The sequence below is a fragment of the Euprymna scolopes genome, chromosome 7 (assembly GCF_053919585.1).
Source record: "Euprymna scolopes isolate OS-2025 chromosome 7, ASM5391958v1, whole genome shotgun sequence".
NCBI lineage: Eukaryota > Metazoa > Mollusca > Cephalopoda > Sepiida > Sepiolidae > Euprymna > Euprymna scolopes.
In genome coordinates, this window is record NC_136488.1 from 75405026 (window position 1) to 75431872 (window position 26847).

A 26847-nucleotide genomic window follows, 5' to 3' on the forward strand; every position below is an offset into this window, starting at 1 on the left:
ACAACGAGTATTTGTTGACTTTGCCAGGTCTATGTATATTCTAATTTGAAATGTTGAGTCACTCTCCTCCGGCATCATCTCGACGATAACTCTTATGTTTGCTTGTCTTTCTATTCTAGAATACAATTTTCTTTCACTTATTTTTAATCCAATCTATTTTATTTTGATGCTTTTCTTAAATAGATTGGTTGATTGATAGATGGATGGATGATAATGGTGATGATGATTATGATGCTAATGATGATGATGATTATAATAATGATGATGATGACGATGGATTAGATAGATATGTGGAACGATGGGTGTATTGATAGATAATTGGATGAGTATTTTAAACTCCTAAGATCATGAGGGTTTTGGATGCATACAACATCTGATATTACTAAATAGTCATTTCTTTTTAGTGCAAATCAGCCTCGACCTCGCTTAACGTTGGTCATCTAACGGAGATCGGTGATTCAACTTTATTATGCCATATATATGTTTTACTTTCCTTTCTCAAAAGCCTATTCAGAATGCACGCGAATGCTGATCATAAACTATACCGTAATTCCCTAACGTTACAAACACGTTTTACACACACGTTACCATGTATACACCCGGGATCCAATCTTGCAAGCTCAGTCACAAGGAGACAAAAAATATGAAAGAGGAAAGATCTGTTTCAACTTTTATTCCTTATTCTCCCCACCATGCATGACTTCTCATTGTGGTTGTGACGTCACCCACATCTCTAATGTGATCGTCCTCCGTCTGTCTGATCTCTTTACTCTCGAACGCCATCCACGTCTCTAACGTGATCTTATGTGCACACGCTCTTTTTATAGTCTTTTTTCTTTGCACACGGCGCTGCATTTGCATACGTGCGTCCGCGCTCTGTTACAGTTACCTATTTTAATTCCTTCTGCTTGTCAAACGAAAAGATTCTGATTGTATTTGAACAGCCTATTTTTGCTAATGATTCTAAATTTAGGAACAATCTAAAGCCATGTTGAAAAAACTGCAGAATCTCGATGTGCAGAGTGTGTAAAGAAGATGAAAAAAACTTACTCCGTATTGAATCAGATTGCCTTATGCTAGCAAAACATAAATATAAAATAATTTAGACATGACACATTTAAAATCTTAAGAAATGCAACAAAATGCCAATTACATTTTTATTAGTTCATAAGGCAGTGGAAATAAAATATTTCTTTTTAATTCTAGTAGCTTCCTTTTTAAAGTGTAATATTAATAGTTTTCGGTAAAATAATCTACCGGGTAAACATTTTGTTGAATATTTTTCTGTTGAGGCAGAAATCTTTTTTTTCAAGAAAATATATATATTGAAAATATGAGAGTGTAAAGTGCAAACAAGTTTAGAATTAGTCCTGAAATAAACACAGTTATTTTTCATTTAAAAATTCGAATTTTCAAGTTGTAAAAGAGTCTTCGGTGGGAAAATATTTTCCCTCAGCCATGATGTAATACGGCTTTAGTTGGACACACGCACACACTCACACCCACACCCACACCCACACACAAACACACACACACGCATATATATATATATATATATATATATATATATATATATATATATATAAGTTAGTTTGGACTTTTTCTTGGAACTTAAGTCCCTGGAAAAGAAATCCTCCTATGCTTCTCACATTTTATATTTGATCCAATCTAGAGGTCCACGGTTCTTTTGAGTTTGATTGTAACCACATTAAAACAGACCTCATGCCTAAGTCTGACGTCTTGTGCCAGTAATTCATATATATATATATGCTAAGCTCGCGGTTTGTTTACAAACAAACGTTTGAGCCCTCTACGAGTGGCGGACGGATGTTTATTTAAATAGACGTTCGGGCAGTTTAATTTCGGCCACCGATTCCGTAGTAAGGGGGTAGGACTGCCGACTGTCATCACGACGGTTCTAGGTTCGATCCTCGGCTTGGGAGATGTGTTAGTCTAGCGGCACTGATGAGTTGTGAAACAACGAAACAGGTATGTATGTCGATGACTAAAATATATTTTATATATATATATATATGTACAAATATATATAAATGCGAGTTTCAATGAAAGTGAATACAGAAAAAAACAACCTAATCAATTAAACTTATTAAATTATAATATTCCGTGTTTAGTATAAGATTTTATTCAAAAGTAATAATAAAGCCAGTTTTTACAGTTCACTTTCTTATACTGTTTTTAATATTATATTTCATTATTTTTAGCAAAACCCTATTTGTAATAGCATTTACAAATTAGAGGCATACATTAAGAACTGCCGACCTTCTGGCTGTTTCTTAATGGGATTCCTCTTTAACGCCAACTCTTATAGTAATGCGTTCATGTTTTGCATAAGCTACTTTATATTTGTCAAATATAAAGACATTCATCATTTTCAACAAAGAAAAAAAAACAAACAAACAAAAAACAAACATGAAACAAAAACAGACGTGGATATCAATTTGAGTTATATTCATTCAGTGTTTTTTTTTTTTTTTAATCTTTATCCGCTTTATATCATTCCATTATTTCTTTTTTTTTTGTTAAGGTAAACTCATGTAACTGCTAATTTAGTTTTTAAAACGCTATTCGCCGATATCTTAGTTTTCTAGCTTTTAGTCTGATTGCTTTTTTTTTTTTTAATTTTTGTTATAACTTTTTATTGATGGCTTCTTGACCATGGGATATAGAAAAACATATTTCTCTCGCCTCTTATCATGTATAGTTGTCCTCTGATTTGGCATAATTCTTCTTACTATTTTTTAAACTTTAATATACATAGGCACACACATACACATGAAAAAGAACTTTAAAAAGTACATAGCATGCACACCCGGTGAACCAAGTGCAAGTGAAATACAAACGATTGCACTGAAAGGGACGGCTAGGATCCTGAAAAAAGATCTCTTGGTTGGACTCACTAAAATAGGGGTAAATGTTAGATATCTGGTTGGATGTCCCATCCCCTAGAAGAAAAAGATGAAGAAAAATGAAAAAAAGAGAGAAACACACACACACACACACACACACACACACACACACACACACACACATACACACACAAATATATATATATATATATATATATTAGTGATGGGATAATTCCAATATTTTCCCGATTTCGATACAATTACGGATTCCCCACTAAATTTTGGATTCCGATACAATTACCGATGCCGATTCCGATTATTTATAAATCTCTAAATATTTAACTATAAAAGTGTTATTTTGTCCCAATTACCCTAAAAACACATCTTAAATGTGCTTATACTTTCTCAAATATAAAAACAGATCTGTCAGGTGATCATCCAGAGATTTAAGTCTCAATGTAATTTTAAATCAGTAAATATTTTTTTTTCATTATTACTACAAATTGTGGAAGATTTTTATTTAACTAAAATCACATAAAAAAAGATCATTTAAATAATCAGCTTTGGCATCAGAAAATAGGCTCAAAATTTTCCGATTCCGATGAATCGTCCAAACACTGATATATATACTAGCTGCACCCGTCCACTCGTATCTGTGGTTCAGTTTGATTAAATGAAGAAAATATATAATGTATGTTTCGTATATGCTTAATTGCTCAATTCTTTTGAATGCACAATATTTTTGGGTGTTCCAGTTAATGTACAGATGGTAGGAATGTCTGGTTTGCTGAACGTCGAACACCTAACATAATTCTCTATGTTAGACGCAGACAGTGTGTATATGTAAGTCGCACAATTGTAAAAATATGTCTCTGGGCTTTGTTTATGGTGATTGCAAACACCAATCAAATTGGGAAATGAAATCTCTTCAAGTGAAATGACATGTCCGTTGGAATTGTTCTATGCCTGTACGCTGATTCCGATTGGCAACTACATGTCGAACTATTTATACTTTACGAGAACGACGAGCTAAGTCTGATATTCCGCGGGACACTTTATCGAAATTGTAAACCACTGATATTTAAAAATGACAAAAATTATGGAGGTGGGTTTACGTGTCGCATTCGTTGTCGATCGGCTAATCTCGAGCAAAACCGACTTTGAAAATTATTTTTAATATTGTAATATTTTTTAGGATAAGTATATCAAAACACACATGTATATGTTTCAAATTCGAAAGCAATCGTTAAAGTATTTTTTTTAGATTATCGATTAGTAACGAACGGACACGTATATATACATATTATTTACAAAGTGTATTAGGGATAGACAGAGAACGCAAGAGAGAGTGAATTATACGTGTATTCCCTGCCCATACCGCACACACACTCACACACACACACATACACACACATACACACACACATATATATGTGGATATATATGTATATATCAATCTATACTAATGTATATATGTATGTATATATATTTCATGATGTATTTGCACACAATTTCGCTATAAGAATTAGGAAGGGAATTCGTGTATGTTTCAATATTCATGGTTAAAAAGAAAAAAAGACACTAAAAAGAAAAAAGGGAAAAAGCTAAAAAAGGAAAAGAAAGAAAGAAAGATTAACGAAATATACTTACTTCGTCTCGCACAATTATAATTAAAATCAATTTTACATTATGTAAATTCTATAACTATATTATGCTGGATTACATCGTCCTTGCGACTGTAAAATTCCTGCTTGTGTAAAGCATAACCACGTTGACACACCGCTTCCCGCTGGATCACTGAAGTTAATCAACGTTGAACCTGGTCAGTACTGAATGGGTTACCATTTGTGAATTACAGGTGCTGTATGTGCTCTCTGCTTATCTCGGCATTGTTTTCAGTGGTTCTGAACTTGTCCTTGCCACACGACTCAAACAGTGTCGATTCAGGAGAGGTGAGGTTAGGAATTCCGCAATCTCTGCCACACAATTACATGCGAAACTGCCCTTACAAGGGGTATCCTTTGTCTTTCGAGACTGAACGGAAGCATCGATCAACTTGTGAGACATCGACTTTGGTTTTCGTTTTTTTGATGATTGCATCTTTTATTCGTAACGGAGTAAGTACTTGCCATAGTTTGATATCACCGCGGTTTGCTTGATCTGTGTTAGTTAATAGAATTTCTTTTGTGCGGCGCGGTTGCTCTAGTGGCAGAGTATTCGCATCGTATGGAAGAGACTCGGCTTTGGAATCTAGAATTAGGGTGTTTTCAACTGATAAGCTTAAAGAAAGGCGAAACTCGAGTCTTGGACTTCCGGTTTGTTGGCTGTCATGGATTTTGTAAGCTGCGACATTGTTTAACCGGGAAAATAATTATATCATCTCTCACTTTATGAACAGACACACAGACACACAGACACACACAAAGACACACAGACACACAGACACACACCCATATATATATATATATATATATATATATATATATATATATATATATATATATATATATATATATATATATATATGAAAACGTAGAAATCTCTTGAGATGAGACACACTGTTTGGACAAATTTTATATTATACTGAATGAAATAAACATTTCCTTGATAGAGCTGTAAACAACGTTTGTGTAAACACTTTATCCGAAATATGACTTGAAAGTGATTTAAAAAGACTAACTATCGAACGGTTGCTTTTCACTGTTCGATCCCGCTTTGATCTTTATCTTATTGTCATTTTATCTTGACTTAAAATACGGCTGCTGACCTTCCATCCAACCAGCGTCCACCTCAATTAATATATTTAAGTTTTAGAAATCATATTCAAGTGGTGAATGCTATTATGTAAGCAATAATACAGTTTACATATATTTGGTACTTAGGATAATGCTAAAAATTTGGACAATTATTTTTACGTAATTTGAAATAAATTCTCGCTGGTCTGTATTGTTTCTCATCTTCAGTTTGATGTTTACAACGTTTCCATCGATGCAACCTCCGACCTTTTTCAGGTATATCTTGAGGAAATCGGATATCTTTTTTTCTGACTCGGGAATCTCCATAGAATGTTAAACGAAACCCTTTCTTTATTCCACAGGAATAGCACGCTCTCATTTTGTAAGTCATAGCCCGGGAAAAGGCTTACAATTGTAGTATGAATTTTGGGAATCTAAAACTGAGCGGCAATGGCTTGCTGAGCAAACGTAATATTGACAATTACACAAAATGAACATCATCAATTTTATAGAATAGATACAATATATATATATGTATATATATACGTTTTATTTTTTATTACCGTATGTTTCTGTTAAGTTACATTATTGTTTCAGCTACCCGGCCGTTTTTTTTGGCCGTCTGTAGCTTCCTCAGACTTTTACAGAAATGTTCGTTATAATGGGATGAAAGAATGAATGATGTTAGGGGAGGGGTGCGAGAAGAGCGGAAAAAAGAGGAAGGGACAAGGGGGAAAGGTGGAAGGGGGTGCTTGGTATGTCGATAATGTTTTAGTTTTGAAGTTTAAGGACCTTGTGGTGGAGGGTCTGGGAAGTTCATTTCTGGTGTGGCTGAGGGCATAGGGATACATGGAGGGGGAAGGGGATATGTGGGTATAGGAGGAAGGGGGTTACATTAAAATTCGAGTCTTAATGTTAAAGTTTTTGGCGTCTCGTTGGTGAGATGATTTCTTGATAAGTATGTCTTGATCTGTTGAGTGTTCGCTTAGGTTCGGAGGCGGGGGGGGGCTATGATTCGGTTTATTTGTTTTTTATTTGTTGTTAATTGTTTGGAGAGGGTTAGCTTGCGGCCGCGCGCGCAAGCACACATATGCGCACGTACACACATATATACTTAAAGAAACGTTCACATATACACATACATCTCCGACCTGGCGTGCAAATATATGCACATATGCGCGCATGCATGCATAGACACCCGCGCCGGTCCCGCTGACGTCAAGTTTTCCTTAAGGGGCTAAATTGGGTACGTGTGCGTAAGAATGGATGCGCTCATACACAGATACATACACACATCGACACCCATACCCCCAAGGGGGCGTATACACGGGCCTATATGCGCATATTGATTCAAACATACGTGCACCCCCACGCATACATGCAAGCGCATGCGCACATGCAAATACCAATACTCGCGAACACATACATCGACATATATACACAGCTGCACGCTCTCACACACGTATGCGGACAGCAGGCAGCGGGCACATATACTCTCACATCCACACACGTATACATAGGTACGCGCACATATACATCGGTACCCCATGTACACACGGACGCACACTTGGATGTACACGTGCGTGTATACACACGCATGCCCACCCAGATATACAGACAGTTATTGGTATAGACATATTCCTCTACATAGATTAAAATCTAAGTTCATTTGTGGGTATATAGGCGCAATACTTTCGTTCGATGTAGACGTGATTATACATAGATATGAGCATAAACTCATTCCCAGGGTCATATACATAATATTTTCATTTTCATTAGTGTTTTTTTTATGGTTAGATGTGGGTGCACACGGGAGCGCCAGCGTAAACCTCCGCGTACATATACATACCCACAGATGCACGTCCCCACACGCATGCATGTACACAAATATACATACATACACGCATACACATATGCACACACATATACTCTCGTTATATACATCTGCAAAGATACATACCCACACTCTCTCAAGCACCGATATGTCCGCACGCATATACATACAGATATATAGCGTGACATGCCGTAAATATGGGCACAGATTTCATCCACATATACTTACATACGCATTAATAAACGCCCACGTACCCGGGATAGTGGTCCTAGGTAGCCATGTTTATAGATTTTGGGGAGGAGTTTGAGGTGGTTTATATGGGGATTGGGTGCTGTAGTTATTGTTCTAAGTTGGGGTATTTGGTTTCTTAGGGTATTATCGATCAGTTTAGGCGGAAGGCTATATTGGGATGTCATACTCTAAGGTATGCGTCTATACACATAAGGCATCGGTCAGTTGTACATTTCCATGCGTACTTACCTGTGCAAGTGTAAATCCACATAGTTATATGTAAACAGTTTCCGTGTTAAGTCGTGGAGGTTGCATGTAGGGTGTGTTGGGGTTGGGCAGGAGGTTGACTAGGGGGAGGGGAATTAATGCCGATTATTGGGTGGTTATGTGGGACGAGGTTATGTGGTGTTTAGAGTTGGTGGTGATTTAGGATATGTGTTATTTTGTTGGATTTAGGGGGTTCTTAGGGGGAGGAGGTAAGGTGGTGTGAGGTGTGGGGGGAATTGGTTAAGGGGGTTTGGTTGAGTGTATGTCATGGTAGTTGTGGTGGGTGGTTGTATTGGATGTATAATTGTGGGGATTTAAGGTGGTGTTGTCTAAGGGATGTTTTAGTTGCTAAGGAGGTGGGATTGGTAATGCCTACAGTTTATGGTGGTTTACTGTTTTTTGTTTAGTAATTTGTCTCTGTCTTAATAATTGAAGATAAGAAGTTTCTCGTTTAATGGTTGGTGTAAGGTTATTTTGGGTTAGATGTAGATATATATATGTGTGTGTGTATATAGTTATAGAAATATTAATTCAACGTCATGCAGATATGATTTATATGTTCAACATTTATTTGTCCATTATCGTTTCTTCATGATTTCAAGGCATCATATGGATGATTAATTCGAAGAAAATAAATACCGAAGAATCCTTGAAATAAAGACAAAATATTGAGCAAATAATTTATATCTACCTGACGTCGAATTGATATTTCTATTATTTTATATATATATATATATATATATATATATATATATATATATATATATATATATATATATGTAACTCTTGGTTCGTTCGTAATAGTCTAAATAAGTAAATAAATGATTGCTTCGTCAGTTTAGTATAATATGTTTACTGTACCCATGCGAGTTTTTATATATCTCTTTTTAATTATGACATTATACTTAATTTTTCTATTATAAATAGGTGGTTTTCTTTGTACTGATAGGTCATTTTTTATTTATGGAAAATTATTTATCACCGCTTGCCGTCACGTGACCAGTGTTTCCAATTTGTGCGGTATTCCCGCTAGATCTGGAGATTTGGTTTGCAATTTAGTGGGGAATTCTAGAAAATCTGGACATATTTCGCACCCACACACCCGCTATTTTAGATTAAACAATAAAGAAAAGCGCTTGAAAATACTTTAAAACATAGAATAAACTCATTCATGTAAGTAAAAAAAGTAGCATTTATTGTCTTTGGTAACAATTATTTATTGATTATTTGTTTTGTTTTTCACCTTTTTTTCGGGTAACCATTCTTAATTCTTGCTATAAAATCGATTTTTCCGAGTACATTTTAGGGGAGGGGCATTCCAACCTCCGTAGTTATGTTTAAAATACAACCTAAGCAACTCCCCTTAATTTAGAAGTATTTAGTCGAAAATTCTAAACAACAAGAACAACAGCAAAAAAATACTTACACCAAACACAGGAGAATTTAATTATCTACCAACCTAAATACTTTTAACATGCTAAAACAAAGATTTTATTTTTATTTTTCTAATTTCCAAATATGTTGTTCAAAGTGGATTTTACACACTGAATAAAAAAAATAATAAACAAGTGTCCGCTTATCGCTTAAGGAGTAAGGAGGCTTAATTTCTCAAAAGTTGTAAACAAATCACTTATCTACCACTAATCCTAAGTTCGAGTTGCACTCCACAATTTAGTGATAGTCATAGATTTTTTATACAATTTTCCAAGAGTGAAGTCCCCAATGGTTAAATGACATTCAACGAGTTAATTGTTGTAAAGACAACTTTTAATAAAAGAAATGAAATAAAAATAACTTAAACACAGTTTCAGCACGTATAAAAGATACTTGAATTTTACTGCATTTGGTATCAGGTATTTTTGTTATTGTTTATTTTATTTAATTATCAGCATGAACCAACTTTTTAAGATGCATCATATTCTAACACTTCAGCGAAATTTACTGTATTTATTTTATAGCAAACCTTAATAACAGAACGTTTTCCAGTTTATTTATTTTTTTGCATAATTAATGATGGAAGTATGTTTTCTGTTTTTCTTAATATCTGTTGAAAAAAATAATTTGTACAGTCTCTTGAAAAAAAATCAAACTTTTCTCTACTTTCACCTAACTATTTACAATGTTCATATAAAGCATTCATCTGTTCTTTTTATAATAAAAATTCCGTTTTCAAAAAAGAAACGTTTACTGCCAAATGTCTTTTTAAAAAAGTGAAAGTTTTCCTGAAAAACAAAAAACAAAAAAACTTTCACCTAACAATTTATGGTAAAAATTAATTTTTTTGGGGAAAAAAACAACAACTTTTATTGATAAAAAACTTTTTAAAAAAATGATAAAAGTAAATAAACGAACAAAATGCAATTTTTCTTGAGGAATGTGTACCATTTTAACAAACTGAGCCACAGCAACGCGTGGCCGGGTACAGCTAGTATATATATATATATATATATATATATATATATATGTGTAAAATTTGTGTGTGTATGCAGTAATACGTATTTGGCTAAAAGTACTAAGCTTGTACATTTAAAAACAAAACTACGTTTAATGCACTCAGAATTCGAACGAATTCTCTGTAAGTTCCATGGACGTAGTGGACAAAATATTTCAATAAAATTCATCGATATGTTACACTCCTCTGATTGTTTAACGGTTCACTTAGCAGATACTCAAATATAATTGCAAATTATTTAGGATTTTATTAAGCTGTGACTGACGAAACTAAAGCCTGCTGCCCACCTGGATTAAATAGGTAGTGCAGATCCCAATTTTAACAGAAAGATTCTCTAGTTCGACAAAATACATCTGAGAAAGGTCGGAAGTTTCATTGACCGAAAACGTTGGGAAAATCATTCCTTAAACGAGAACTGCATGAAAAATAATCCAAATAATCACAATTATGAATCCTCATGTAAAAAAATTCAGAAATATAAAATTCTCGCTATAATATTAGTTTTTAAGTTAACATTAAATTGCATAGATATTTCTATGAGATATGCCTATGGAAATTTTCAGAAACAAAGATCGCATGTATTCACCTAAGCGTCTATCGAAATTGTAACTATCTCCGCGTATTATTTACTTTAGTCTATATTTATTAAACTTATGGATGATATTGGATATATAAAAGTTCGTATTATTTTGTTAGAATAGATATATACATACTTATGTACGACTGATGAGGAAGATTTTCATCGTTGTATTTTGAACGAGGGTAAATAATAGTTTCTATACAAAACCACTGAGATAGTTACTGTCTACTATTGTTAACTATGCAGTTAATTTGTATTTTTGCGTATTTCATAATAATCAGTATTTAGTTAGAAAAGTATTGAATATTGTTTGTAAATATTCTGCTGATAACCACTTTCCACTACGAAGACTGCCTCACAGTGTTGTCATTTCTTAGCTGAGATGGCAACAGTACAGACAAAGCAAACAAAAAGTTTTTCTGTATACGATCCATGCAGGTCAAGGTGAACAATCCCTCACTAGACTGATGCAGTGTATGGAATTTGTTCTCGATTACGAACGCTTTTCCAGAGTTTTCTCCTTTCACGCCAGGTATATGAATAAAGAAATATAATACTAGCTGTATTTATTGTATATAAATAAATAATATAATACTAGCTGTATTTACTGTATATGAATAAAGAAATATAATACTAGCTGTATTTACTGCATATGAATAAAGAAATATAATACTAGCTGAATTTACTGTATATGAATAAAGAAATATAATACTAGCTGTATTTACTGTATATGAATAAAAAATATAATACTAGCTGAATTTACTGACCAGAATAAAGAAATATAAAACTAGCTGTATTTACTGTATATGAATAAATAAATATAATACTAGCTGTATTTACTGCATATGAATAAAGAAATATAATACGAGCTGTATTTACTGTATATTAATAAAGAAATATAATACTAGCTGAATTTACTGACCAGAATAAAGAAATATAACACTAGCTGTATTTACTGTATATGAATAAATAAATATAATACTAGCTGTATTTACTGCATATGAATAAAGAAATATAATACTAGCTGTATTTACTGTATATGAATAAAGAAATATAATACTAGCTGAATTTACTGACCAGAATAAAGAAATATAACACTAGCTGTATTTACTGCATATGAATAAAGAAATATAATACTAGCTGTATTTACTGCATATGAATAAAGAAATATAATACTAGCTGTATTTACTGACCAGAATAAAGAAATATAACACTAGCTGTATTTACTGTATATGAATAAAGAAACATCTTCCTCTCCTTTTCTCTCTTACCTTCCCTCTCTGTCCTGCTCTAACCAAGTCTGTCGACCTGTTCCACAAATCCCAATCCTCAACATGAAATACCTCCAGAAAAATAACACGTGTAAACCTAGAACCCCATCCTCTAACGTAGACCCCTACTACCATGTCTCCTTCTCCAACATCAGGGGTCTACGTTCCAACTTTCCAGAGGTTGAAACCCAATTACAGGAGAGGAAACCAGACATATTCTTCCTAAGTGAAACGGGCATTAGGCCAACCGCTTCCCTTGACGAATTCATAATTAAAGGATACTCTAACTTAACATCTAAATCTGACCCCCAAGATCGCCATGGGCATGTAATATGTGCTTACATTAAAGATGGTTTTCCGTGTAGTAGGGATATCTCCAGAGAAGACCCTAATTTACCTTATATGTGCTTCCGGGTTGCACTTGCTAACACCACTGCATTTATACTCGCTCTCTATCGCCCCAACAACAGCGGAGTTACTATCCTAAAGAGTATATCTGAAAAAAATTGACCACATCCTGTCTGCTCACCCTTAAGCTAACATCCACATTTGTGGTGACTTCAATGTCCACAATGCGGAATGTCTGACCCACTCTAACAAGACAGATGATGAGGGGAGGTTATGTCATGACTTTACCATTGCTTATGACCTCACCCAGATTGTCCACGAACCCACCCGAGTTCCTGATACTTCCGGTCAGTATGATAGCCTTCTAGACCTTTTTCTCACAACGTCCCCTGAGCTATGTTCAAGTTCCGTTCTGTACCCTCTGGGATCTTCCGACCACGCAGTGGTATCAGTTAAGATAAAAACGAAACGCAATAAGCCTGGAGATGTACCTCTCCACCGTACTGTATATCGATACTCTACCGCTGACTGGGATACCTTCCGTACACTTATTAACGATCTACCACTGCATTCGATGTTTAAAAAAGATTTGTCCTCCATAGTATCAGACCTGAGCGAATGGCTAATTGTAGGCATAGACCGATTCATACCATCAAAAAAATTCCAATAAAAACCTACCAGCCAGCCATGGTTCTCCCCAGAATGTGCTGCTGCCATCGCGCACAGAAATCACTTTTTCCATAGCTACCAACGTAATAGATGCACAGAGACTAAAGCGGTCTTCAGGACTGCCAGCAACCACTGCAAAAGAGTAATAAAAAATGCAAGAGAGCTATATGCTCAGTCCGTTAAATCTCAACCAGCTGAGCAGCGGCTTGGTTCCCACCAGTTTTGGCAAATAGCAAACAGGATCCTGAACAGAAACGTGCGTTCCAGCCCAACCATCATGAATGGACATGAGGTCATCTCGTCAGCATCAGAAAAGGCCAAACTATTTGCAAAGAACTTTGCAGCTACTTCCACCCTAAGCGACGAAGGTCATCAACTCCCCATATTTCCTCCTAAGCGGATAACACGCTCTGCAACATACAAATATCTGTGTGTGATGTCGCCAAGCTAATCAAGAACCTTGATTCCTGTAAAGCAACTGGCCCTGACGGCATTCCAATCATTGTGCTGAAAAAGCCTCAACTAGAACTTGCCCCCATACTTACAAAACTCTTTAAGCGTTGCCTTAAAGAGAAGTGCTTCCCAACACCCTTGAAAACCTCATCAGTATGCCCTGTATTTAAGAACTCAGGTGATAAGTAATCTCTCTCTCAGTCCAGACCAATAAGTCTCCTGTGTGTCATAAGTAAGCTGCTGGAATCCATATTAAATAGGGAAGTAGTCAACCACCTAAGCAGAAATAACCTTCTTAGTGACACGCAATATGGTTTCCGTTCTGCCAGATCTACAACAGATGGGCTAACTTTTATATCTCATAGAATTGGCGAATCTCTTGACAAAGGCTTCCTCTCTAGGGCAATTGCTCTTGACATATCAAAGGCCTTCGATAAGGTATGGCATAAGGACCTACTTCACAAGATTTCCAGCTAGCGTATTACTGAAAATGTTTTCTCAATCATAAAATCATTTCTCTCCGATAGGCTCATAAGAGTAGTAGTTGATGGGCAGAAATCAGAGGCAATCAATATTAATGCTGGAGTCCCTCAGGGGTCCATCATATGCCCAACTCTCTTCCTGATCTACATCAATGATCTCCCAAAATACATACTGAAATCATTCGTTGACATCTATGCTGATGACGCGACTATTTACGGCAATCAAAGGCTGTAAATGACAAAGTTCTCTCAGATTCTATCTCCTCTGATCTTGAGCGCCTGGTATAGTGGGGGAGGAGGTGGCTGGTTACTTTTAATGCATCTAAAACCAAGCTCCTATCTTTACATCATCAACGCTCTGATCCCCACCTGGCATCAATTGATATGGATGGCTCTCGTCTTGGGGAGGCTCCATGTTTTGGCAAGCTTCTGGGTTTGACCTTTACCCCTGATCTGAAATGGAACACGTACGTCAAATTTGTTCCCAGGGACGCTGGGAAAATGGTGGGATCCTTCAACCGCTCCAGAAGATATCTCACTACTGATGCAATTCTCTATCTGTATAAAAGCCAAGTACGTCCAAGGATGGAGTACTGCTGCCACATCTGGGCGGGAGCTGCTAAAAACAGCCTATCCTGCCTTGACAGAGTACAAAATAGACTTCATGGCTTAGTGGGTGATGCTCTTTTCTCTTCTCTGCAACCTCTCTCCCACAGAAGAGACGTTGCGAGTCTGTCCTTGTTTTATCGTTACTACCATGACAGGTGCTCGTCTGAACTCCAATCTGTGGTCCCCCTCGCCAATCTTTCACGAAAAACAGCCGTCTAGCTTAAACCGCTGTCAAAAATTTTCCCCACTCATTATCTGTACCTAAATCAAAACGTAGATTCCATGAACAAAGCTTCTTTCTTAGAAGTGCACGCCCGTGGAACTCTGTTCCGGTTACCTAAGTCCCACCTGACTACAACCTGGATGTCTTCAAGTCCAATGCTAAGAAATTCCTGATGAACCGCCTCCTTAAGTAAGACACTTTATCAGATCTCCAAAACTAACGTACTGTACACACAATAACCCTTATCCCCGAGTAGCTTCCGGGCCTTGATAAGTGATGACTACCTTGTAAATATATATATATATATATATATATATATAATACTAGCTATATTTACTGTATATGAATAAAGAAATATAATACTAGCGTTATTTTCTGACCAGAATGAAATTCATAAATTTAATGCTAATTGGTGAAATAAACATTTTAGCAAATCCGAGTAACGAGATATAAAGTATGCTGTTGTTAAAATTATTGTATAACTCTTGCGTAGAATAGCTTTAGCAACAAATTCTGAATGAGATAAAAGATTGAAACAGTTATTTACGAACGTAGAATTACTGAATTAATTGGATCTTTAATAAGAAAACTCGAAACAGTTACGACCAGACGTTGAATAGGTAACTGCAATAGTTATGAATTATAAAACAGAGCTAAAACTTTATTTTATTTTCCTTTTCTGTAGGTTAGACATAAAGTCAAGTGTTAGTTCGAAAAATGTATTTCTGTTGAACGAACTACATTCGAACCTGGCACACCCAGGGTTTAGTTAGTGTCGTTAACCACTTAGTCACCGTTGTCCCCAATCTGAGACATATATAGTGGAACGATAAAAGTGTCGCCCTAAAAACCCCAAAAAACAACAACAACAACAACAACAACAACAAAACGCTAAAAAAATCCATTTAGGTAACTTGATTATGTAGTAGATCTTACATCTATGCAATGTTGCCGCCTTAAGCCTCAATCATACGATACGGGTCAGGAACAGGGAGCATGCCTTTTCCACAAGAACCGGTTGGAGCTCAGCGAATACTCGGCGGATAGCAGCGATCAGTCTGGCTTTGATGTTGTGTGAGAGCATATTGGTGATGTTCTCGACATATAACCAAACGAAGTAGTTCAACGGGTTCAGGTTGGGGAGGGAGGGGTCCAGTAAGAGAAAAGTACAAAGTCGTAGCACTCCTTCTGAATACCAGCCTGGGTCTCTTTGGACTTATGGGCCGGCGCCGAGTTCTACTACCACACCTAGGGTCTGCCAGCAACCACCTGATTGTATCAGGAGATCACCACACTCTTCAGCACATCCAGGTACACTGCGGCGTTGATTTTCAAACCGAATTCAAAGATGTGAGGTGGAATGATATGGCCCTCACTTGAAACTACACCAAAGACCATAACCATGGCCGAAAACGTTTTTTCTTTTTCAGCAACCTCAGCACGTTCCTGTTATTCGTAGCAATCAATCGCTACATTTTAAGGGTGCTGTCAATGTTCGTTTAATCACAACTTGGGTAGGTTAGAGCATGAGTTCTATAGCGGCGTATCTGCGATGTCGCTCGTTGAACATTGTATGACATTCAGACGTGATAGAAGGCTCTTATCGCTCATGAGATTTGTACACAACTGACCAACTAGTAGATGATCACCAGCAAAACAACAACAAAAAAAAACGCATTTCATTAAACAGAAATAGGTTGACATGTTCTTTTTCTAAGGCGACAATTTTATCATTCTACACTCTACTTTTTTTACATGGAGGTCACCACTTATTAAGGCCCGGAAGCCACTCGGGGATAAGGGTTATTGCGTATACAGTATTCAATGAGATAGTATCGTATTAATCGTTAGTATTGGAGATTTGATAAAGTGTCTTACTTAAGAGGGCGGCTCATCAGGAATTTGTTTATGTTGAACTTGAATACATCCAAGTTGTAGTCAGTATGGAAACACGCAAACAGAAAAGAGTTCCACAGTCGTGCACTTCTAAGAAAGAAGCTTTGCTCATGGGATCTACGCTTTGATTTAGGCACAGATAAAGAGTGGGGAAAATTAATGACTGTGGTTTCAGCTAGACGGGTGTTTATCGTGAAACAAACAATCGCCATAGATTAACGATACATCGTTGAATGCGTAAATCGGCTAGTCCTCAATTAGAAAATTAAAAAAATACTGAAACAGATCTTATCTGATAAAGAATGCTAACACTAGCAAATCCTCATAAAAACGCTAAAATTTAGTTCTGTTACAACGTAGTATAGATTATCCGCTAGTTTTAGTTTGCAAAATAAAAATGGTGAAACACGAATGGGCAATTCCCAGGGGATCATCGTTGATTAACTGCGAGCAAATTCAAAAAGTTGCATCGAATTATTTCTGTTCCTCGCCTTGGACGAAGAAGGTTAGTGGCTATTTTTTGCTCCGTCGAGTCACTGCAGAAATCGAATCCAGATTCTTCGGTTTGGAGATCACGAGAACATTGGCGATGCTCGCTTTTTTTTTCTTATGTGGATTCTATTTCCCAGGGCTTCTTTTTATCCAAATATAGTTGTTATTGAACAGACACGGACTCGGCGAAGCGTATGCAGCAGGCGTCATTTGACTTGCAATAGAAAAAAATAAAAAGAAAAAAGAAAGAAGGAACATTTTGTGATATAAATTTGGAACGTCTTTTCTCAAGAGAAAGCAGAAAATATTGTGGGGCCTCGATTCTTATTCCGCGGAAGAAATGGTAGTGTCTCTATCAAATAAACTTTTATACGCCAGAGATTTTACAAGTGTTATTCTATAAAAATAGCATGAAATGAGGAAAAAAGTGGAATGCCATAATTAAAAGTACGAATTCCTTCCTGGGTGTGACTCTAAACCCCAATGCAATATCACAAACTAGAATTTATTCATATTCCTATATGCTATAATAGTCATAATAGTTAAATACAATTTTTGCGTGTAATAGATTAACCCAATTCTTAGATTTTTATATATGCCTTCCCGTCTTAAAAATGATGTTTCTACGTGATTTTTATTTAATTTTTTTTTCTATTTGAAAACAACGCAAAATTTTGGCTTATTTAATGACGAAGTACTACTGTACCGAAATTGACATATAAGAGACAGTAATGATACTACTACTACTACTACTACTACTACTACTACTATTACTACTACTACTACTACTAATTTTTAATAGCTATTGTGAGGGTGGAAGATTTGTGCTTGTCATAAAAGTGAAGTAATAACACATATATTTCGATTAGATTAATTTGAAATGCGTGCTTGGTTTTGGCATTCAAGCGCTGTGCTGAGATGTGGTGAGCCAAGATATTTATATTTTCCGTTTGGTGTTGTTTTAAGAAAAATGTGTAAACATAAACAAAAATAAACATAAATACGAAGATAGAATCAAATAACAAAAAGTCAAAGATTAAAAACGAGCATAAAGAGTAGGACATGGACGTCCATTTACTTCCGGTAACCTCGTAACTCTCGCTTTCCTTATTTTGTCCGTTAGCTATCACGTTTCATAAGCGATGTTTCTGAAAAAAAAAGGAAAGGTATTGCTCTTTGTTGGGTTAGAATTTATTCATATAATATTTACCGCCGACCAGTAGTTTTAGCTTCTTATATTGAACAAGTCTATCATTTAAAGTATATGAACATCGCCATTAAAGAGATGACGTCATTTCCGGTGACATGAATCAGCATGTTTTCTAATATAGAGAATTACATTGGATTTAGTTTTAATTATGTAATTATTACAATAGAATTTGGTGAAAATTTATGACTCTCTTTGCAGAAAACTGGGCAGTTCACCCACTTAGAATTGATCCTCTTGGCCAATTGTTACATATTATTCATGCGAAAGAATTATTATTATTATAATTATTACATATTGTTACATATTATTATTAGCGAAAGAGATTGCTCCAATGATACCAATTTCATGGGGTACAGTACGCTAAGTAATGTTTTAGCGAGACATGCAAACATACATACATATAAATTAAATAGAAAGGTGAGATTTATATTATAGACTAGCGATGGGTACCCGGCGTTGCCCGGGTTTTTGGATGTGTGTGTGGAAACTCCGGGGGTGGGGGTTAAAAAAAGTAAGTATGAGGATCGAACCCGAAATCTTGAGGCAAAGTTGTAAATTAAAGTGTGGAAAAAACACATGGGACGTTAACCATTGCCCCACCGCGAGATGCTAACGGAAACACGTTTGAATTTACTTAGATTTAGCAGGTGCCCGTTTTAATGAGGTCAAGTTTGACTGTGGGATTTCATTTACTGCTGAACGCTCCCCCCCAAATGTTATAGGAAAAAGACTAACCCACATGCGGTGAGCGACAAATGTTGAATATTTATCTTCCCGAAATCGAGTAAATTAAATAGACAGGTGAGCTTTGTTGTTAACTGTGAGATATTACGATTTATATGTGATATAAAAAGTTTTTAAAAGTTGTGAAGCGAGCGACTGTTTCTCTGAAAAAAGCCTTTTGTAGACACACAGAAAAAGCGAACACACACACATACATACATACATACATACATACATTTTCGCTTTTATATTTATAGATGGCTTCATATGGCTTGTCTAAAGCTATTTCCATAAAATATGTAACGAAAACTTCTTTACTCTCCAATGAGACACCGGCTGGAATTTCACTTTAGATGAACAAATGAGTATAAATGTTAGATAATGCCAACATATGTTAAAAGTAAACTTAGAATTCGTTAAATTATTTTGCGTTTCTTGATCAAATTTGCGGAAGAAGATCGTTTTTCTTAATCTGGCAGAGAGGAGATATGCTGCTTTTAATTCGATGCAACCGAGCATCTTCAATGAAAATACTTGCGCCCGGTGACGTAACAACCAAAATATGTCTCGAAGCTTACAGATTTCTGTATGCAATGCCCGTAAACGATATAATGACAATTACATAGAGTTACAGCCATTTTAAACAAACACATTACTATTTTATCTACATTTAAATTAAATTGCGGAGTTATTACTTCCTCAACTCCAGTAGTGTATACGTGACAATAATCCATATGCGATTTTAATTATACACACACTACATGGACTATTTTAGACCAACTAAACTCATGCTTACTGTCCAGTTACAGCATACTAATCCTTTAGGAAACACTTTCATTTGAGGATACATAAACGAAAATTTGTTCTAGTATTGCCATCGATTACTGTGAAGTAAGCGCTGCGCAAGCCGTCATTACTGTTCTCCTGAATCAAGAACTGCTTGATTCTTGTGGCAAGAAGTCCAGGACGACTGAAAACAAGGCCGAGATAAGCAGAGAGCACAGACAGTAGCTGCTATTCTCAAATTGTCACCCACTTTATTACTAACGACTTTATTACTAACCAAACTCACCTTATGGTATATGTAAAAGATAAAACATTATTAAACTTTTGGAAAAATATTTACAACAATAAATATTGTAAAATAATGTTTTGCCTGACGATTTCAAAAGATTGGTAAACGTTAAGCTTAAATATGAAAGTGAGTTTTAATGAGGTATTTATTCAGTTAACGACTTAATCTCCGACAACTTAGTCTTGGCACCTTTCGGTATGTTACGTAATCAGTCAGAAAATGCTGAAGAGGACATTGCCAGATTATCAAATGAAGATGCTACGCCACCTGTCACCATGTTAAGAGTGGCTTTCTATTTAGAAATAAAATCTTAACGTGGGAAAAGGAAGGATTTCACATTGACACAACGTGTTGAAAGTCGTGTGTGTTTATAAAATGTTTTTTAATCTAATAAATTTTCTGGATTCATTGACGATTGTCATCTTCTGACAGCTGTTTGCTGAATCACGTCGGCATTTTCCGGTACTTTACGACACTAAGTTGCCGGAGATTAGGTTTTAAACTAGATAAGTACTAACAAAAACATTCTCTATATCTTCAAATAAACCGCACTCCAAATCGAAAATCATGAGCTGCAATTGCTTCGGAAACGAAGAAAAACACCCAGATGAGAATCATCTGCTAAATCTAAAGAAAATCATAAATAATCAACATAATCTAAAGCCGCAACTGTGTCTGTGCATATGCTAACGTTCATAAGTTTTGGTTTGGTCAATTTCCAAAGTTATTTAAAACTTTAGGTATACCAATCTACATACATAAATCCGTTCAGAGCGCTCAAGAAAACTGATTTTACAGACTATAAAATTGATCGTTATACCTTGTAGAGGATGATCCGTCCTCTCGTATACGTTCTCTTTCTCTCAGAAGAGACATTGCTACTCATTCTCCATTCTTATTTTCATAGCAGGTGCTCGACTGAGCTACAATTTCTGCTTCTCCTGGAAAACATGTCAAGCAGAGAATCGTCTAGCATTAACGAATACAGGGAATCATTCTTATCATAAGCACCTATTCGCCTAAGGAATAGAATACCTCAGAGTTACTTCCCAGTTGAGTAGCACGTAGTCGTGTTTCATTACAATGGTTACAAAAAAACTTCTTGTTGAGTCGTTCATTTAAGTCATGACATTCTGTCAATTTAACCGATCTTTTCTAATCCTTTCATTGCAACAGCTAACCTTAATAAACCTTATCCTCGACTTGACTTGGGTCTTAATAAACAATTCAGTAGTATAAATGCTAAGAGAGTTGAGTATTGGAATGACGTTAACACTAAGCAATAGTTTCCTAATTTGCACCAACTTTGAACAATTAATTAGAAAATTATTCTAATAAGAAATATTGGAAAATGCTCGACTTTGAAACATTCATGTATGAATGCAAATATCGTTAAAACTAAAGCTATGATCATTTATATAAATATGTACTGATAGCAGCAGTATTTCGGGATGTGTTTCCAAAATGTTAAAGTTATTAATGAAAACTATTTTCATTTTCCTATCGCGCTCAATTTGTTTTTTACATTTTTATTTTGCCCATCATTAACTTCAAAACTACAATTTATACATTTCCGAAAACATATGATTAGGAATTAAGTATCTAACGTATATCTATTCAATTTAAATTCTACAAACTATTATTGTCATAGTTGTTGTTATTTCCACAAGGCTCACTACCCAGAATCGTGATGCATGAAGTTATAAGTATCATAAACATTGCGGAAATATTTCTATTGTAGATCTGGGTATGTGTTTAAAATCTTTATTGCAAATAGCTAAAAATTTGAAAGAACATCATCCGAATCTCCAGTTTTTTTTTTGCATTATTTCTCTAAAACAATTTATCTATATATCGATACCGTTTTAATTGTGATCACATCTTAAAAAGAAAATAAAGAGTGAGTAGTAGGAGTGGGAGGATAATAAAAAAGAAAATGAATACTATAAAGAAGGGCATAAGAAAAAAAGCTGATCATAATAAATATAATTAAAAATGCTGATAAATGATTTAATGAACAAAGCTTTTTATGAGAATTAAGCAGTTAAAAAAGGTGGACCGAACAATTATAAAACAAACCACATTTGATTATCTGATCTCATTCTAAAATGCTAAATTATTTATCAGATAGGTGTAAATAATAATTTAAATATATAATTATTAATTACTAAATTTTCTAATTTACTAAAATTTCCGCCATTTTTATAATAACAAGATTATCATGACAGCTAACTGAGTCAGCTTATAAGAAGTCTGGTCGACCTTATAAAAGTTGTAAGTGAGACTCATGTCTGATATAAATGAAAGGTACAATTAAAATATAAGGATATAAGGCTGCTGATCACGAGAAAAATGGTTGAACCTATTTCTCTCCCAAATAACTGCTTAATTGCAAAAAAGTTAATAGGAAACTGGCGATAAAACTAGAGAATTAACTAGAAAAAAAAACGTTAACACAACAAAATAACGATGAACTAATCCGATAAATGACACTGCTTATTAAAAATTGCTTTAGAACACTTCTATTAAACACGAAGAGAAAATGATAAGAAAATAAAATTTTCGGATACCTCTTCTATTCAGCGGTATTTCGTTTGAACAAAGTGTTACCAAAGGAAAATTACACACGAAAACCGAGCCTAGTAAGAACTTAATCTAAAGATTTTTACATATGTAAAACACAAGTATTTGATTGACGAAAAGGTTCATCTTTAGTTTGATTTCAAATGATGTATTTTCAAATAAGTTTTCGTTATCATACATTTACTTAATATATCACTTTAAAGAGAATTTCTCGCTGTATCTAATCGTTTACATTACAATTGTTTGAAAACAATTATGTGGTCTTTTAAGAACGTTGAATGCAAGATGGGATAAAAGTAAATACGCACTATTTTCTTATTTCAATTAAAGCTAGGCCGAAATACTGCTGAAACAGCTCGAGACATCAGTGAAGCGTTTGGCTCCGGAACCACTACTGAACGCAGGGAGTAATGGTGGTTTAAGAAATTTCGTGGCAACGACAAGAGTCTTGAAGGTGATGAGTGTTATTGCCCGTCATCGGATGTTGGTTACGACTAATTAAGAGCCTTAGTCGAAGGAGATCCACGCTCAACTGTTCGGGAACTTGTTTCTGAACAAGGCGTTGCGTATACGACGATTTTCAATTACTGGAGAGAGATTGGAAAGACAAAAAAACTTGATAAATAGTTGCCTCACAGACTGAGTGACACCCAAAAGAAACGCCGTTATGAAGTGTCATCTTTCCTTCTTTTACGCAACAAGAACGACCTGTTTCACGACCGGGTTGTGAATTGTTATGAAATGTGAGACAACAGGCGACGCTCGACTTGTGAGATAACGACGGAACTCCACGAAGCCGAAGTTGGGGAAAAAGAAGGCCATGCTGTCTGTTTGGTAATCTACAACAGGACTTATCCATTAGAGTTTTTGAATGCAGGCAAAACTATTAACGTGAAAAAGTACTGTCAACAAATGGATGAAATGCATCAGAAATTTCGACAAGAATACCGAGCATTAGGCAACAATAACGGTCCAATTATCCTCCACGACAATGCCTGACTGCACGTTGCTAAACTAACCCTGCAGAAGTTTAATGAATTGGGCTACGAAACTCCGCTTCATCTGCCATACTTTTCAGACCGCTCACCTACCGACTACCACTTTTTCAAGCACTTCGACGATTTTCTGCATTAGAAATGCTTTACAAAGCCAAACCTTATCGAAAATGGCTTTAACAACTTAAACGCGATCAGGACGCAAGATTTTTTATGTTACTGACATAAATACCCATGTTTTACGTTGACAAAAGAATGTTGATTTTGAAGGTACTTATTTTGATCAATAAATATCCGTTTAAGTCGAGATATGTTCATCCGAATTTAAAAATAAAAAACCGCAAGAACTTTCTTGTCAACCCGATAATTTTATAGAATTTTTATCCATGATATTTTTTCATATAGGCTACATCTCAGATGCCAAGTTTATCAGGTAAACAATGCTTAATTAATATTCGCCAAACGAATGATTTTGTTCTTAACTAATTTCGAACGCGTTTTCAAAATACTGAATTTATAAAGTTGAACACTTTAATATCGATACATCTATCAGGTTATCGAAATTAAAGAAAATAAAATATTGTAAAACCGAACTAAACTGATATTCGATATCGTCATTAAACGAGAAGTGTGCTTGGTCACGGGAGTTGTCTAGGGCATTGTGCCACATTACGACTACTTGTTTTTCTCCAGAAAAAGATTCAATCTAAGATGTTATTTATTGCCATTATGCACACATTGGTGTATTCCCATTCTTTATTTGTTCAATGCTGGAGTTTAAAATGAAAACCTGATTTATAGCCATTAGAACATTAGTTAATTAAAAGATTGCTATTTTGAATTGTGCATCGTTGCTCTTTGAGCTCATCCTAATTTATCACCCACGAGTTTGAGTACATGTTCGCCGAACAATTTAACATTATGAACTCGTCGATTTATTTTCTCGTGATTTCAGAACCGACTTAAAGATCTATTGGCCGAAGTCACGTACATCTTTGTTTGAATTCCACTCTCATCAGATAATTGTAGTGATATGAATAAAATCGATTATGAGCTTTTATTGTTACGGTGGATAAGTAACAAACCAAATAAATATACGTCTTTTTGGATTATTTGGTTTATAAAGACTGGTGTGAATATTTATGATTATTTGAATTAATTTGTTTTTTGTTGTTGATTATTTGAAAGATACCAATTTTTTTATTATTTAAATTGCTTGGATTATTTGAATTATTTTAATTTTGGATTAGTTGAAAAAATTGAAATATTTCATTTATTTGGATTATTTGTAATTTTTGGATTATTTTAATTATTTAAACTGTTGTTGATTATTGAAATACTTTGAATTATTTAGATTATTTAAATTATTGAATATTTTTATTATTTGAATTATTGGATTTTTTTGGATCATTTGAATTATTGAATTTTTTTGGATTATTTGAATTATTAAATTTCTTTTGATTATTTGAATTATTGGATTTTTTTGGATCATTTGAATTATTAAATTTTTGGGGATTATTTGAATTATTAATTTTTTTTTGATTATTTGAATTATTGGATTTTTTTTGGATCATTTGAATTATTATTTTTTTTGGATTATTTGAATTATTGAATTTTTTGGATCATTTGAATTATAAATTTTTTTTGGATCATTTGAATTATTAAATTTTTTTGGATCATTTGAATTATTTAATTTTTTGGGATCATTTGAATTATTAAATTTTTTTGGATTATTTGAATTATTCAATTTTTTGGATCATTTGAATTATTAAATTTTTTTGGATCATTTGAATTATTCAATTTTTTTGGATCATTTGAATTATTAAATTTTTTGGATCATTTGAATTATACATTTTTTTTGATCATTTGAATTATTAATTTTTTCTGGATTATTTGAATTATTAAATTTTTTTGGATCATTTGAATTATTGGATTTTTTTAGACCATTTGAATTATTAAATTTTTTGGATCATTTGAATTATAAATTTTTTTTGGATCATTTGAATTATTGGATTTTTTAGATCATTTGAATTATAAATTTTTTTTTGATCATTTGAATTATAAAATTTTTTTGATCATTTGAATTATTAAATTTTTTTGGATTATTTGAATTATTGGATTTTTTTTTAGATCATTTGAATTATTACATTTTTTGGGTTATTTGAATTATTAAATTTTTTTTGGATTATTTGAATTATTGGATTTTTTTGGATTATTTGAATTATTAGATATTTTGGATTATTGAAATTATTTTAACTGTTTTGATTATTAGAATAATTTGAATTATTTAGATTATTTAAATTATTGACTTGTTTTGGATTATTGCCTCACAGACTGAGTGACGCCCAATTGGGATTTTTTTATTATTTGAATTATTGAATTTTTTTTATTATTATTTGAATTATTGGAATTTTTGGAATTATTTGAACTATCTATCTTTGTAGATATTGTCACAGAATTTCAGCCGATGTAATATCTGACCTTTTTAGAACGTATATTTCTGAACTCAACGAAATTTCTACAATGAATGATGAGATTTTACTCCTATTGTACTAAGTCGGGAGTATTTTCCCAAAAGGATTATAAAGTGTACTAATATAATCGGAACACATTTCATAGAAGTACGTATAAAATAAACTCAGTTGCTCTACACTGCCACAATACAACAACGACTTGTGTCTAACAAGATCTAATTAGGTTTGAAACTCGTTATTGCATCCTGTCCAAAAAGATATGAATGGATCTACATATCTGCTAAAACAGATCGGGGCATTAACCCTAGGCGAGTTAAATAGGCTTCCCCCGATGGAGGAAGTTTTATGAGGATATCAAATTCACAAGCGGTCCCAAAA